The sequence below is a fragment of the Hemiscyllium ocellatum genome, chromosome 33 (assembly GCF_020745735.1).
Source record: "Hemiscyllium ocellatum isolate sHemOce1 chromosome 33, sHemOce1.pat.X.cur, whole genome shotgun sequence".
In the NCBI taxonomy this organism is placed as follows: Eukaryota; Metazoa; Chordata; class Chondrichthyes; order Orectolobiformes; family Hemiscylliidae; genus Hemiscyllium; species Hemiscyllium ocellatum.
In genome coordinates, this window is record NC_083433.1 from 18255848 (window position 1) to 18273063 (window position 17216).

At 46.5% G+C, this 17216-nt stretch overlaps 3 non-coding genes across 3 annotated transcripts; 1 reads left to right on the forward strand and 2 right to left on the reverse strand.

Moving 5' to 3' along the window:
- Positions 1–1697: 1697 nt before the first annotated feature.
- Positions 1698–1784, reverse strand: trnastop-uca (transfer RNA opal suppressor (anticodon UCA)). The gene has a single exon. It is a non-coding gene; the product is annotated as a tRNA-Sec (tRNA).
- Positions 1785–4423: 2639 nt separating this feature from the next.
- On the reverse strand, positions 4424–4510 carry trnastop-uca (transfer RNA opal suppressor (anticodon UCA)). Its single transcript has one exon. It is a non-coding gene; the product is annotated as a tRNA-Sec (tRNA).
- A 4868-nt stretch (positions 4511–9378) lies between these two features.
- On the forward strand, positions 9379–9465 carry trnastop-uca (transfer RNA opal suppressor (anticodon UCA)). The gene has a single exon. It is a non-coding gene; the product is annotated as a tRNA-Sec (tRNA).
- The last annotated feature ends 7751 nt before the right edge of the window (positions 9466–17216 follow it).

The window sequence follows — 17216 nt, forward strand, 5'->3', positions numbered from 1 at the left end:
TTTCGAGTTCAACAATTTTAGGGTTGGAACCCATTTCCCCAAGCTTTCCCTCACCCCCACACACACCAGGCCTCTTCATTACATGGGCTGCTACCATACACAACCCATTTTCAGTGACTAATTGTCCCCATTAGCACCTTCTCCCAGGCTGATCTTTATCCACTCCTTTGTCTGTCCAACGTATTTTCTCTCTCTTGGGGATCTATCTCCACCTAGCCTTTAATCATCCTCCTCCCATCTCCATAATACTGCATAAAAACTATGCTCACCGCCCTGTGATTGAACATTCCAATTTCACCTTCCACTCCATCAAAGTCATGCAGGTACTGGGCCTCCTCCACCGCAAATCATTACAACCTGATGCCTAGAGGAGGAATGCCTCATATTCCATCCTGGGACCCTGCAACCACACAATATAAATGTGGATTTCAATAGCTTCCTAGTTTTCCCTCCCTCCACATTATCCAAGTCCCAAACCTCCAACTCGGTATGGGTCTCCTGACCTCTCTGTCACCCATCACTTCCCCCAGACGCATCACCTTCTCCCTCACCTTCATCCACTTATCGCTTTTACAACTACCTTCACACAACCCAACCTCCCTCCCCTATATCGCAGCCCACGACCGTCAGTCCTGATGAAGGGCTTATGCTTGGAACAACGATTCTCCTGCTCCTCGGATGCTGCCTGACCTGCTGTGCTTTCCCAGCAACACACTCTCAGCTCTGATCCTCAGCATCTGCAGTCCTCACTTCCTCCTTTCTGAAGAAAGGTTCCTGGACCTAAAACTTTAAGTCTGATTTCTCTCCACTGATGCTTCCAGGATTGCAGGGGATTAGGTAAACGATGAGCAGGACCAAGAGAGTAGATAGGGAGAAACGCTTCCCACTGGTAAAAGGTGCGGTGAGAGATCATAGATGGGGATAGGTAATGGAAGAGAAAAGCATTTTCACTGAGTGAGTAGTTATTGTACAAAATGAACATCATGGGAGTGTGATGGAGACAGGGTACAACAGGTGTGCAAGAGAATATTGGATTATTATTTGGATAGAAATAGTGAGCAAGGTTATAGGGGGAAAGGCAGGAGAGTGGCACTAGGGAATGATGCTTGTCTGAACGGCAGGCAAGATGGCATCCTGTCACACCATAACAATTCTTGATTCGTTGACAGGGAGATGGAGATAGGTGACCAATTTGCCTTTGGTGACCTTGAGTGGAAAGGAATAAGCCAGATGGAGTGGGTGTGGCTTCGGTTAAGTTGACCAAAACAGAGGATAGCACCGCTGTGAGTGCTGAGACAGGTCACAAACTATGGGGATTGGGAGGCCGGTGCTGGAAAGTAAAATGTTTAGGGTAAAACAAAATGGCCAGTTGAGGTATGAAGGGATTTGCCTGGCTGTTGATCGTTTCAGATGGATTGCAACATATTTTCACTGCGGATGCGTATTTATGACCTTGGGAAATATGGTCTGACGATTTTCTGGACTGGCTGAGAGAAGTCAACTCCACCTCAGAGAAACAGAAATCAACTCTCTCCCATATCAAATTGCACCTTTGCTTTGTGTTTAAAGAAATTGTTTTGATGTTTGCTCTTTAATCATGAGTATAATCTTAACAAAATGCCCCTCTCAAATAACATTCTTGAGCCAACCTTTAAACGTCTGACTCAAGTTAAACACAAGCCTCTACACACATAATGCGCCTGGAAGGTGGAATTGAACCACTCTGTCTTTAAACAGCTACAGGTTTGAAGCCTGCACCCTAGACCACTAGGAATCATCCAAGCATCAAGCTAATGTGGAGAGAGTCTTATATAAAACAGAGGAAGTTGCAATACTTTATACTCAGGGTTAGTAGTTAGTCAGTCTCATCCAACCAGTTCTCACATTCCATGCAGGTTCATCTCACACAATACCAATATTTTCCATTGATTTTAAAAATGCTTTTAAATAAAATTGTGATTATCTTCACAATTTTATGGATTAATAATGCAAATGAGGATCGTTAGACAACATTTATGCAACCTCCAAATGGATGCCACCACCAGACCCATATTCCAAACCCCTCCCTTGTCAGCCGTCCACAAGGACCATTCCCTCCAGGACACCCTGGTGTACTCGTCCTTCACTCCCAACACACCCACCCCATCCACAGCCCCACAGAACATTCTCCTGCAACCACAGAAGATGCTACATCTGACCATTTACTTCCTCCCTCCTCACCATCTAAGGTCCCAAATACACCTTCCAGATGAAGCAGTGCTTTACTTGCACATCCCACAACCTCGTCTACTGCTTTCTCTGCTCACAATGTGGTCTCTAGCACATAAGGGAAACAAAGCACAGACTGGGTGACCGTTTTGTAAAACACCTACAACCTGTCCGCAAAGAAGACCCTGAGCTTCCAGTTGCCTGCCACTACAACACCCCACCCTGGTCCCTGGCCAACACCTCTGTCTCAGACTTGCTGCAGTGCTCCAGTGAAGCTCAGAGCAAGCTGGAAGGACAGCACTACATTTCCCATTTGGAAAATGCAGCATTCTGGACTTCTTATTGAGTTCAACAATTTTAGGGTTGCAATTTAAGTTTTCCCCAAGCTTTCCCCCACCCCCACATACCAGGCCTCTTCATTACATGGGCTGCTACCACACACAACCCATTGTCAGCGACTAATTGTCCCCATTAGCACCATCTCCCAGGTTTGTCTTTATCCACTCCTTTGTCTGTCCAACTATTTTTCTCTCTCTTGGGGCTCTATCTCCACCTATCCTTTAATCCTCCTGCCTCCCATCTCCATAATACTGCATAAAAACTATGCTCACCGCCCTGTGGCTGACCATTCCAATTTCACCTTCCACTCCATCAAGGTCATGCAGGTACTGGGCCGCCTCCACCGCAAACCATTACCACCCGATGCCTGGAGGAGGAAAGCCTCATATTCCATCTTGGGACCCTGCAACCACACAATATAAATGTGGATTTCAACAGCTTCCTAATTTCCCCTCCCTCCACATTATCCAAGTCCCATACTTCCAGCTCGGTGTGGGTCTCCTGACCTGTCCGTCACTCCCCCCAGACGCATCACCTTCTCCCTCACCTTCATCCACCTATCGCTTTTTCAACTAACTTCACACAACCCAACCTCCCACCCCTTTATCTCAGCCCACAACCCTATTTTCTGATCAAGGGGCTCGAAACATCAATTCTCCTACTCCTCGGATGCTGCCTGACCTGCTGCGCTTTCCCAGCAACACACTCTCGACTCTGATCCTCAGCATCTGCAGTCCTCACTTCCTCCTTTCTGAAGAATGGTCACTGGACCTAAAACTTTAAGTCTGATTTCTCTCCACACATGCTGCCAGGATTGCACGAGGATTAGGTAGACGATGAGCAGGATGAATAGCGTAGAAAGGGAGAACCTCTTCCCACCCTTAAAAGGTGCGGTAAGAGATCATAGATGGGGATAGGTAATGGAAGAAAGAAACATTTTCACTGAGCGAGTAGTACGAAATGAACATCGTGGGAGTATGATGGAGACAGGGTTCAACAGGCATGCAAGAGAACATTGGATCACTATTTGGCTAGAAATAGTGAGCAAAGTTATGGGGGAAAGGCAGGAGAGTGGCACTAGGGAATGATGCTTGTCTGAAGGGCCAATGCAGGCAAAATGGCATCCTGTCACACCATAACAATTCTTGATTCGTTGACTGAGAGATGGAGAAGGGTGACCAATTTGCCTTTGGTGACCAATTTGTCGAGTGGAAAGGAATTAGCCAGATGGAGTGGGTGTGGCTTTGATTAAGTTGACCAAAACAGAGGGCAGTACCACTGTGAGTGCTGAGGCAGGTCACAAACTATGGGGGTATGTGAATTGGGAGGCCGGTGCTGGACAGTAAAATGTTTAGGGCTAAAACAATATGGCCAGTTGAGATATGAAGGGGTTTGCCTGGCTGTTGATTGTTTCAGATGGATTGCAACGTATTTTCACTGCGGATGCGTATTTATGACCTTGGGAAATCTGTTCTGACGATCTTTTGGACTGGCTGAGAGAGTCAACTCCATTTGAAAGCAGCACCAGTAATGAGGTGGGGGATTTGGATCTGAACACAAGAGATTCTGACCTACTCTTGCTGATGGCTTCCTCCGTGGGTACGGTCAATCTGGGCAGGAATGGAGCTGTGTCACAGGAAACCATGCCACCTCTTCATTCAAACTGTCCCTGCTGTTCTTGCACCCACCTCAGAGAAACACAAATCAACTCTCTGCCATATCAAACTGCATCTTTGCTTTGTGTTTAAAGAAAGGGTTTTGATGTTTGCTCTTTAATCATGAGTATAATCTTAACAAACTGCCCCTCCCAAATAACATCCCCCACCTGACCTTTAAACCTCTGACACACGTTAAACACAAGCCTTTACACACACTGCGCCTGGAAGGTGGAATTGAACCACTCTGTCGCTAAACAGCTACAGGTTTGAAACCTGCACCCTAGACCACTAGGAATCATCCAGGAATCATACCTGCATGAAGAGTCTTATATAAAACAGAGGAAATTGCAATACTTTACACTCAGCATTAGTAGTTAGTCAGTCTCATCCAACCAGTCCTCAATATCCCATGCAGGTTCATCTAACACATTGCCAATATTTTCCACTGATTTTAAAACTGCTTTTAAATAAAATTGTGATTATTTTCACAATTTTATGGATAGATAATGCAAATGAGGTTCATCATTAGACAACATTTCCGCGACCTCCAAGGGATGCCACCACCAGACCCATATTCCAATCCCCTCCCTTGTTAAACGTCCACAAGGACCATTCCCTCCAGGACACCCTGGTGCACTCCTCCTTCACTCCCAACACACTCACCCCATCAACAGCCCCACGGAACATTCCCCTGCAATCACAGAAGATGCTACATCTGTCCGTTTACTTCCTTCTCCTTCACCATCTAAGGTTCCAAATACACCTTCCAGGTGAAGCAGCACTTTACCTGCACATCACACAATCTCATCTACTGCTTTCTCTGCTCACGATGTGGTCTCCTGTACATTCCGGAAAGGAAAAACAGACTCGGTGACCATTTTGTCGAACACCTACAACCTGTCCGCCAAGAGGACCCTGAGCTTCCAGTTGTCTGTCACTACAACACACCACCCTCGTCCCTGGCCAACATCTCTGTCTCAGTCTCGCTGCAGTGCTCCAGCAAAGCTCAGCACAAGCTGGAAGAACAACACCTCATTTTCCATTTGGGATCGCTGCAGCATTCAGTGCTTCTTATTGAGTTCAACAATGATAGGGCTTGAGTGCCTTTCCCCAACCCCCCACACCCCCCCATAGTGTGTGACCTGTCTCAGCACTCACAGCGGTGCTATCCTCTGTTTTGGTCAACTTAATCGAAGCCACACCCACTCCATCTGGCTTATTCCTTTCCACTCAAGGTCACCAAAGGCAAATTGGTCACCCTTCTCCATTTCTCAGTCAACGATTCAAGAATTGTTATGGAGTGACAGGAGGCCATCTTGCCTGCATTGGCCCTTCAGACAAGCATTATTCCCTAGTGCCGCTGTCTTACCTTTCCCCCCATAACCTTGCTCACTATTTCTATCCAAATAATAATCCAATGTTCTCTTGCACGCCTGTTGTACCCTGTCTCCATCACACTCCCACGATGTTTATTTTGTACAATAACTACTCACTCAGTGAAAATCCTCTTCCATTACAATCCCCATCTATAATCTCTCACCGCACCTTTTATGAGTGGGAAGAGTTTCTCCCTATCTACTCTCTTCATCCTGCTCATCGTTTATCTAATTCCCGCGCAATCCTGGCAGCATCTGTGGAGAGAAATCAGACTTAAAGTTTTAGGGTCAGTGACCTTTCTTCAGAAAGGAGGAAGTGAGGACTGCAGATGCTGAGGATCAGAGCCGAGAGTGTGTTGCTGGGAAAGCACAGCAGGTCAGGCAGCATCGAGGAGTAGGAGAATCGATGTTTTAAGCATAAGCCCTTCATCAGGAATGACGGTCGTGGGCTGCGATATAGGGGAGGGAGGTTGGGTTGTGTGAAGGTAGATGAAAAAGCGATAGGTGGATGAAGGTGAGGGAGAAGGTGATGCGTCTTGGGGGAGTGACGGACAGGTCAGGAGACCCATGCCGAGTTGGAGGCTTGGGACTTGGATAATGTAGAAGGCAGGGAAATTAGGAAGCTGTTGAAATCCACATTTACCCGTGAGGTTGCAGGGTCTCAAGGTGGAATATGAGGCGTTCCTCCTCCAGGCATCGGGTGGTAATGGTTTGCGGTGGAGGAGGCTCAGTACCTGCATGACCTTGATGGAGTGGAAGATGAAATTGGAATTGGCAGGAGGATTAAAGGATAGGTGGAGATAAAGCCCCAAGAGAGAGAAAAACCGTTGGACAGACAAACGAGTGGAAAATGATCAGCCTGGGAGAAGATACTAATGGGGACAATTAGTCGTTGACAATAGTTTGTGTGTGAGCAGCCCATGTAATGAAGAAGCCTGGTGTGTGTGTGGGTGGGGGAAAGTTGGGGAAATGGGTTCCAACCCTAAAATTGTTGAACTCGATAAGAAGTCCAGAATGCTGCATTTTCCAAATGGGAGATGTAGTGCTGTCCTTCCAGCTTGCTCTGAGCTTCACTGGAGCACTGCAGTGAGCCTGAGACAGAGATGTTGGCCAGGGACCAGGATGGGTGTTGTAATGGCGGGCAACTGGAAGCTCAGGGTTTTTTCAGGGACAGGATGTAGGTGTCCGACAAAAGAGTCACCCAGTCTGTGCTTTGTTTCCCAAATATACCAGAGACCACATCGTGAGCAGAGAAAGCAGGAGACGAGATTGTGTGATGTGCAAATAAAGCACTGCTTCACCTGGAAGGTGTATTTGGGACCTTAGATGGTGAGGAGGGAGAAAGCAAATGGACAGATGTAGCATCTTCAGTGGTTGCTGGAGAATGTTCTGTGGGGCTGTGGATGGGGTGGGTGTGTTGGGAGTGAAGGAGGAGTGCACCAGGGTGTCCCGGAGAGAACAGTCCTTGTGGACGGCTGACAAGGGAGGAGAGGGGAATATGGGTCTGGTGGTACCATCCCTCTGGAGGTAGCAGAAATGTTGTCAAATGATTTTCAGTTGCATTTTTAATCCATAAAATGGTGAAGATATTCATAGTTTTATTTAAAGGCAGTTTTGAATATAAGTGAAAAATATTGGTAATACGGAACTTGAACCTGAATATAATGTTGAGAGCTGGTTGGATGACACTGGCTATCCACTAACCTCGAATTCAAAGTGTTGCACTTTCCTCTGTTTTATATGTGACTTCCTCCACACATGCATAATGCCTGAATGATTCCTAGTGATCGAGGGTGCAAGCTTCAAAACTGTAGCTGTCTAGTGACAGAATGGTTCATTTCTTCCTTCCAGGCACAGTATGAGTACAGTGTTGTGTCAGGTATTTAAAGGTTGACTCAGTAGTGTAATTTGGAGAAAGTGAGGACTGCAGATGCTGGAGACCAGAATTTAAAAATGTGGTGCTGGAAAAACACAGCAGGCCAGGCAGCATCTGAGGACCAGGAGAATCGGTGTTTCGGGCATAAGCCCTTCTTCAGATTTCCAGTAGTGTTATTTTTCAGAGGATTTAGAGGGGTATTTTGTTAAGATTTTATTCATGTGATTGAAGAGCAAACATCAAAACCACTTCTTTACACACAAAACAAGGATGCAGTTTGGTACGGCAGAGAGTTGGGTTCATTTTCCCTGAGGTGGGGAGTAGAACAGGAGGACCGTTTGAACTAAGAGGTGGCAGGGTTTCCTGTGCTTGTCTCCATTCCTGCCCAGATTGACTGCACCTACCAAAGATGCTGTCACCAAGAGTAGGTCGAGTTCTCCTGTGATCAGTCGCTCCAGCCCCACCTCATCACTGGTGCTACCATGTCAATGGAGTTGACCTGTGTTGGCAGGCCAGGAGATCATCAGGACAGAATTCCCGACGTCAGAAAAAGGGATCCGCAATGAAAAATGTCACATTCCAGCTGGAACGATCAACAGCAAGGTATATCCCATCTTGGTTCAATAGGTCTTATTGTGACAGTCCTCAACATTTTACTTTCCATTTGAAGTTCCTGTTGAAGAGCTTATGCCCGAAACATCGACTCACCTGTTCCTTGGATGCTACCTGACCTGCTGTGCCTATCCGGCACCACACTCCTCACTCTGATCTCCAACATTTTCAATCCTCAATTTCTACTTTGCTCATCCCTCGCCCAATCCAGACAGCATCTGTGAAGAGAAATCAGTGTTAAAACTTTAGCTCCAGTGACTTTTCTTCAGAAGTGATGACACCTTGATTAAGCATAGTTTTTATGCAGTAGATAGGGAGAGGGGAGGCAGGAGGATTAAAGAATAGGTGGAGATAGAGCTCCAAGAGAGAGAGAAACAGTTGGACAGTGAAAGGAGTGGATCAAGACCAGCCTGGGAGAATGATATGCTGCTAATGGGGACAATGAGTCACTGACGATGGGTTGTGTGGTAGCAGCCCCATGTCATGAAGAGGCCTGGTGCGTGGGGGAGGGGGAAAGCTTGGGGAAAGGCACTCAAGCCCTATAATTGTTGAACTCGATACGAGGTCCAGAATGCTGCAGAGTTCCCAAATGGAAAATGAGGTGTTGTTCTTCCAGCTTGTGCTGAGCTTCACTGGAGCACTGCAGCAAGCCTGAGACAAAGATGTTGGCCAGGGACCAGGCAACTGGAAGCTCAGGGTCTTCTTTGCGGACAGGTTGTAGGTGTTCGACAAAATGGTCACCGAGTCTGTCTCTCGTTTCTGGAACGTACAGGAGGCCACATTGTGAGTTGAGAATGTAGGAGGTGCGATTGTGGGATGTGCAGGTAAAGTGCTGCTTCATCTGGAAGGTACATTTGGAACTTTAGATGGTGAGGAGGGAGGAAATAAATGGACAGATGTAGTTCCTTCTGTGATTGCAGGGGAATGTTCTGTTGGCTGTATTTGCGGTGAGTGTGTTGGGAGTGAATGAGGAGTGTACCAGGGTATCCTGGAGGGAATGGTCCTTGTGGACGGTTGACAAGGGAGGGGATTGGAATATGGGTCGGGTCTGGTGGTGGCATCCCTTTAATGTTGCGTAAATGTTGTCTAATGATCCTCATTTGCATTATTAATGCATAAAATTGTGAAGATAATCACAATTTTATTTAAAAGCAGTTTTAAAATCAATGGAAAATATTGGCAATGTGTTAGATGAACCTGCATGGAATATTGAGGACTGGTTGGATGAGACTGACTACCTACTAATCCTGAGTGTAAAGTATTGCAATTTCCTCTGTTTTATATAAGACTCTCTTCACACCACCCCAATGCCTGGATGATTCCTAGTGGTCTAGGGTGCAGGCTTCAAAGCTGTAGCTGTTTAGCGACAGAGTGGCTCGATTCCACCTTCCAGGCGCAGTGTGTGTCGGGGCTTGTGTTTAACTTGTGTCAGATGTTTAAAGGTCAGCTCAGGAATGTTATTTGAGAGGGGCATTTTGTTAAGATTATTGTCATGATTAAAGAGCAAACATCAAAACCCTTTCATTACACACAAAGCAAAGTTGCAGTTTGATATGGGAGAGAGTTGATTTGTGTTTCTCTGAAGTGGGTGCAAGAAGAGCAGAGACAGTTTGAACGAAGAGGTGGCATGGTTTCCTGTGACACAGCTCCATTCCTGCCCAGATTGACCGTACCCATCGAGGAAGCCATCAGCAAGAGTAGGTCAGAATCTCTTGTGTTCAGATTATACCCTCACCTCATTACTGGTGCTGCTTTAAAATGGAGTTGACTTCTCTCAGCCAGTCCAGAAGATCATCAGAACAGATTTCCCAACGTCATAAACACGCATCCGCAGTGAAAATATATTGCAATCCATCTGAAACGATCAACAGCCAGGCAAATCCCTTCATAGCTCAACTGGCCATATTGTTTTAGCCCTAAACATTTCACTGTCCAGCACCGGCCTCCCAATTCACACACCCCCACAGTTTGTGACCTGCCTCAGCACTCACAGCGGTGCTCTCCTCTGTTTTGGTCAACTTAATTGAAGCCACACCCACTCCATCTGGCTTATTCCTTTCCACTCAAGGTCACCAAAGGCAAATTGGTCACCCTTCTCCATCTCTCAGTCAACGAATCAAGAATTGTTTTGGTGTGACAGGATGCCATCTTGCCTATATTGGCCCTTCAGACAAGCATCATTCCCTAGTGCCACTCTCCTGCCTTTCCCCCATAACGTTGCTCACTATTTCTATCCAAATAGTAATCCAATGTTCTCTTGCATGCCTTTTGAACCCTGTCTCCATCACACTCCCACGATGTTCATTTCGTACTACTCACTCATGAAAATGTTCCTTTCTTCCATTACCTATCCCCATCTATGATCTCTCACCGCACCTTTTACGGGTGGGAAGAGGTTCTCCCTATCTACTCTATTCATCCTGCTCATCATTTACCTAATCCTCGTGCAATCCTGGCAGCATCTGTGGAGAGAAATCAGACTTAAAGTTTTAGGTCCAGTGACCATTCTTCAGAAAGGAGGAAGTGAGGATTGCAGGTGCTGAGGATCAGAATCGAGAGTGTGGTGCTGGGAAAGCGCAGCAGGTCAGGCAGCATCCGAGGAGCAGGAGAATCGATGTTTCGAGCATAAGCCCTTCATCAGAAAATAGGGTTGTGGGCTGCGATATAGGGGAGGGAGGTTGGGTTGTGTGGAGGTCGTTGAAAAAGCGACAGGTGGATGAAGGTGAGGGAGAAGGGATGCGTCTGGGGAGAGTGACGGACAGGTCAGGAGACCCATGCCAAGTTGGAGGTTTGGGACTTGGATAATGTGGAGGGAGGGGAAGTTAGGAAGCTGTTGAAATCCACATTTACCCGTGAGGTTGCAGGGTCCCAAGGTGGAATATGAGGCGTTCCTCCTCCAGGCATCGTGTGGTAATGGTTTGCGGTGGAGGAGGCCCAGTACCTGCATGAACTTGATGGAGTGGAAGGTGAAATTGGAATGGTCAGCCACAGGGCGGTGAGCATAGTTTTTATGCAGTATTATAGAGATGGGAGGCAGGAGGATGAAAGGATAGGTGGAGATAGAGCCCCAAGAGAGAGAAAAACAGTTGGACAGACAAAGGAGTGGATAAAGACAAGCCTGGGAGAAGGTGCAAATGGGGTCAATTAGTCATTGACAATAGTTTGTGTGGTAGCAGCCAAGGTAATGAAGAGGCCTGGTGTGTGGAGGTGGGGTAAAGCTTGGGGAAATGGGTTCCAACCCTAAAATTGTTGAACTTGATAAGAAGTCCAGAATGCTGCATTTTCCAAATGGGAAATGTGGTGCTGTCCTTCCAGCTTGCTCTGAGCTTCACTGGAGCACTGCAGTGAGCCTGAGACAGAGATGTTGGCCAGGGACCAGGGTGGGGTGTTGTAGCGGTGGGCAATTGGAAGCTCAGAGTTTTTTTACGGACAGGATTGAAGTGTTTGACAAAACGGTCACCCAGTCTGTGCTTTGTTTTCCAAATATACCAGAGACCGCATCGTGAGCAGAGAAAGCAGGAGACGAGATTGTGTGATGTGCAAATAAAGCGCTGCTTCATCTGGAAAGGGTATTTGGGACCTTAGATGGTGAGGAAGGAGGAAGCAAATGGACAGATGTAGCATCTTCTGTGGTTGCAGGAGAATGTCCTGTGGGGCTGTGGATGGGGTGGGTGTGTTGTGAGTGAAGGAGGAGTGCACCAGGGTGTCCCGGAGGGGACAGTCCTTGTGGACGGCTGACAAGGGAGGGGATGGGAATATGGGTCTGGTGGTGGCATCCCTCTCGAGGTCACAGAAATGTTGTCTAATGATCTTCATTTGCATTTGTAATCCATAAAATGGTGAAGATAATCACAGTTTTCTTTAAAGGCACTTTTGAACATCAGTGGAAAATATTGGTAATGCGGAACTTGAGCCTAAATGTAATATTGTGAGCTGGTTGGATGACACTGGCTATCTACTCACCTCGAATACAAAGTGTTGCACTTTCCTCTGTTTTATATGAGACTCCCTCCACACCTGCATAATGCCTGAATGATTCCTAGTGATTGAGGTTGCCGGCTTCAAACCTGTAGCTGTCTATTGCCAGAATGGTTCATTTCTTCCTTCCAGGCACAGTGTGAGTATCGTGTTGTGTCAGGTATTTAAAGGTTGGCTCAGTAGTGTAATTTGGAGAAAGTGAGGACTGCAGATGCTGGAGATCAGAGTTGAAAAATGTGGTGCTGGAAAAACACAGCAGGCCAGGCAGCATCTGAGGAGCAGGAGAATCGATGTTTTGGGCATAAGCACTTCTACAGGATTTCAGTCGTGTTAATTGTCAGAGGATTTAGAGGGGTATTTTGTTAAGATTTTATTCATGTGATTGAAGAGCAAACATCAAAAGCACTTTTTTACACACAAAACAAGGATGCAGTTTGGTACGGCAGAGAGTTGGGTTCATTTTCCCTGAGGTGGGGAGTGGAACAAGAGGAGCAGTTTGAACTAAGAGGTGGCATGGTTTCCTGTGACATTGCTCCATTCCTGCACAGATTGACTGCACCTACCAAAGCTGCTGTCACCAAGAGTAGGTCGAGTTCTCCTGTGATCAGTCGCTCCACCCCCACCTCATCACTGGTGCTACCATGTCAATGGAGTTGACCTGTGTTTGTCAGGCCAGGAGATCATCAGGACAGAATTCCCCAGATCAGAAAAAGGGATTCGCAATGAAAAATGTCACATTCCAGCTGGAACGATCAATAGCAAGGTATATCCCATCTTGGTTCATTAGGTCTTATTGTGGCAGTCCTCAACATTTTACTTTTCATTTGAAGTTCCTGTTGAAGAGCTTATGCCCGAAACATCGACTCTCCTGCTCCTTGGATGCTACATGACCTGCTGTGCTTTTCTGGCACCACACTCCCGACTCTGATCTCCAGCATCTTCAATCCTCACTTATCCTTTGCCTATCCCTCGCACAATCCAGACGGCATCTGTGAAGAGAAATCAGTGTTAAACCTTTAGGTTCAGTGACCTTTCTTCAGAAGTGATGACACCTCGATTAAACACAGTTTTTATGCAGTAGAAAGGGAGTGGAGAGGCAGGAGGATTAAAGGATAGGTGGAGATAGAGCCCAAGAGAGAGAGAAACATTTGGACAGAGAAAGGAGTGGATAAAGACCAGCCTGGGAGAATGATTTGCTGCTAATTGGGACAATTAGTCGCTGACAATGGGTTGTATGGTAGCAGCCCATGTAATGAAGAGGCCTGGTGTGTGGGGGTTGGGGAAAGGCATTCAAGCCCTATAATTGTTGAACTCTATAAGAAGTCGAGGATGCTGCAGAGTTCCCAAATGGAAAATGAGGTGTTGTTCTTCCAGCTTGTGCTGAGCTTCGCTGGAGCTCTGCAGCGAGACTGAGACAGAGATGTTGACCACGAATGAACCATCAGGTTCATTCCTGATGAAGGGCTCTGGCCCGAAACGTCGAATTTCCTGTTCCTTGGATGCTGCCTAAACTGCTGTGCTTTAACCAGCAACACATTTTCAGCTCTGATCTCCAGCATCTGCAGACCTCACTTTTTACACGAGGAATCACCCAAGCATTAATCATGGGTGGAGACAGTCTGATATAAAACAGAGGAAAGTCCAATATTTTATATTCAGGGTGAGTAGATAGTCAGTGTCTTCCATTCAATTCTCAATATTGCATTCAGGTTTATGTTCCATATTACCAATATTTTCCACTGATGTTCAAAACTGCTTTTAAATAAAACTGTGAGGTGTTGTAGTGACAGACAACTGGAAGCTCAGGGTCTTCTTTGCGGACAGGTTGTAGGTGTTCGACAAAATGGTCACCAAGTCAGTTTTTCCTTTCCGGAATATACGGGAGACCACATTGTAAGCAAAGAAAGCAGTAGACGAGATTGTGTGATGTGCAAGTAAAGTGCTGCTTCACCTGGAAGGTGTATTTGGAACCTCAGATGGTGAGGGAGGGAGGAAATAAACAGACAGATGTAGCACCTTCTGTGATTGCAGGGGAATGTTCTGAAGAAAGGTCACTGGACCTAAAGTTTTAACACTGATTTCTCTTCACAGATGCTGTCTGGATTGGGCGAGGAATTGGCAAAGTAGAAATTGAGGATTGAAGATGCTGGACATCAGAGTCAAGAGTGTGTTGCCGGATAAGCACAGCAGGTTAAATAGCATCCAAGGAGCAGGTGAGTTGCAGGAAACCCTGCCACCTCTTAGTTCAAACTGCTCCTCCTGTTCCACTCCCCACCTCAGGGAAAATGAACCCAATTCTCTGCCATACCAACTGCATCTTTGTTTTGTGCGTAAAGAAGTGGTTTTGATGTTTGCTCTTAAATTACATGAGTATATTCTTAGCAAAATGCCCCTCTGACTAATGACACTCCTGAGCCAACCTTTAAGCATCAAACACAAGTTAAACACAAGCCCCTACTCACACTGCGTCTGGAAGACGGAATTGAGCCACTCTGTCGCGAAACCGCTACAGGTTCGAAGTCAGCATCCTAGACCACTAGGAATCACCCAAGCATTAATCATGGGTGGAGACAGTCTGATATAAAACAGAGAAAAGTCCAATATTTTATATTCAGGGTGAGTAGATAGTCCGTGTCTTCCATTCAATTCTCAATATTGCATTCAGCTTTATGTTCTGTATTAGCAATATTTTCCACTGATGTTCAAAATTGCTTTTAAATAAAACTGTGATTATCTTTACCATTTTATGGAATAATAATGCAAATGACAATCATTAGACAACATTTCTGTGATCTCTAGAGGGATGCCAGCACCAGACCCTTATTCCCATCCCCTCCCTTGTCAGCCGTCCACAAGGACTGTTCTCTCCGGGACACCCTGGTGCACTCCTCCTTCACTCACAACACACCCACCCCATCCACAGCCCCACAGAACATTCTCCTGCAACCACAGAAGATGCTACATTTGTCCATTTGCTTCCTCCCTCCTCACCATCTAAGGTCCCAAATACACCTTCCAGGTGAAGCAGCGCTTTATTTGCACATCACACAATCTCGTCTCCTGCTTTCTCTGCTCACGATGTGGTCTCTGGTATATTTGGGAAACAAAGCACAGACTGGGTGACTGTTTCGTCGAGCACCTACATCCTTAAAAAAATCCCTGAGCTTCCAGTCGCCTGCCGCTACAACACCCCACCCTGGTCCCTGGCCAACATCTCTGTCTCAAGCTCACTGCAGTGCTCCAGTGAAGCTCAGAGCAAGCTGGAAGGACAGCACCACATTTCCCATTTGGAAAATGCAGCATTCTGGTCTTCTTTTCGAATTCAACAATTTTAGGGTTGGAACCCATTTCCCCAAGCTTTCCCTCACCCCCACACACACCAGGCTGCTACCATACACAACCCATTTTCAGTGACTAATTGTCCCCATTAGCACCTTCTCCCAGGCTGATCTTTATCCACTCCTTTGTCTGTCCAACGTATTTTCTCTCTCTTAGGGCTTTATCTCCACCTAGCCTTTAATCATCCTCCTCCCATCTCCATAATACTGCATAAAAACTATGCTCACCGCCCTGTGATTGAACATTCCAATTTCACCTTCCACTCCATCAAAGTCATGCAGGTACTGGGCCTCCTCCACCGCAAATCATTACCACCTGATGCCTGGAGGAGGAATGCCTCATATTCCATCCTGGGACCCTGCAACCACACAATATAAATGTGGATTTCAATAGCTTCCTAGTTTTCCCTCCCTCCACATTATCCAAGTCCCAAACCTCCAACTCGGCATGGGTCTCCTGACCTGTCTGTCACCCATCACTTCCCCCAGACGCATCACCTTCTCCCTCACCTTCATCCACTTATCACTTTTACAACTACCTTCACACAACCCAACCTCCCTCCCCTATATCGCAGCCCACGACCGTCAGTCCTGATGAAGGGCTTATGCTTGGAACAACGATTCTCCTGCTCCTCGGATGCTGCCTGACCTGCTGTGCTTTCCCAGCAACACACTCTCAGCTCTGATCCTCAGCATCTGCAGTCCTCACTTCCTCCTTTCTGAAGAAAGTTCCCTGGACCTAAAACTTTAAGTCTGATTTCTCTCCACTGATGCTTCCAGGATTGCAGGGGATTAGGTAAACGATGAGCAGGACGAAGAGAGTAGATAGGGAGAAACTCTTCCCACTGGTAAAAGGTGCGGTGAGAGATCATAGATGGGGATAGGTAATGGAAGAGAAAAGCATCTTCACTGAGTGAGTAGTTATTGTACAAAATGAACATCGTGGGAGTGTGATGGAGACAGGGTACAACAGGCGTGCAAGAGAACATTGGATTATTATTTGTATAGAAATAGTGAGCAAGGTTATGGGGGAAAGGCAGGAGAGTGGCACTAGGGAATGATGCTTGTCTGAACGGCAGGCAAGATGGCATCCTGTCACACCATAACAATTCTTGATTCGTTGACTGAGAGATGGAGATAGGTGACCAATTTGCCTTTGTTGACCTTGAGTGGAAAGGAATAAGCCAGATGGAGTGGGTGTGGCGTCGATTAAGTTGACCAAAACAGAGGATAGCACCGCTGTGAGTGCTGAGGCAGGTCACACACTATGGGGATTGGGAGGCCGATGCTGGAAAGTAAAATGTTTAGGGTAAAACAAAATGGCCAGTTGAGCTATGAAGGGATTTGCCTGGCTGTTGATCGTTTCAGATGGATTGCAACATATTTTCACTGCGGATGCGTGCTTATGACCTTGGGAAATATGTTCTGACGATTTTCTGGACTGGCTGAGAGAAGTCCACTCCATTTTAAAGCAGTACCAGTAATGAGGTGGTGGAAATGGATCTGAACACAAGAGATTCTGACCTACGCTTGCTGATGGCTTCCTCGGTGGGGACAGTCAATCTGGGCAGGAATGGAGCTGTGTCACAGGAAACCATGCCACCTCTTCGTTCAAACTGTCCCTGCTGTTCTTCCACCCACCTCAGAGAAACAGAAATCAACTCTCTCCCATATCAAACCTCGTCTTTGCTTTGTGTTTAAAGAAATTGTTTTGATGTTTGCTCTTTAATCATGAGTATAATCTTAACAAAATGCCCCTCTCAAATAACATTCTCGAGCTGACCGTTAAACGTCTGACTCAAGTTAAACACAAGTCTCCACACGCATACTG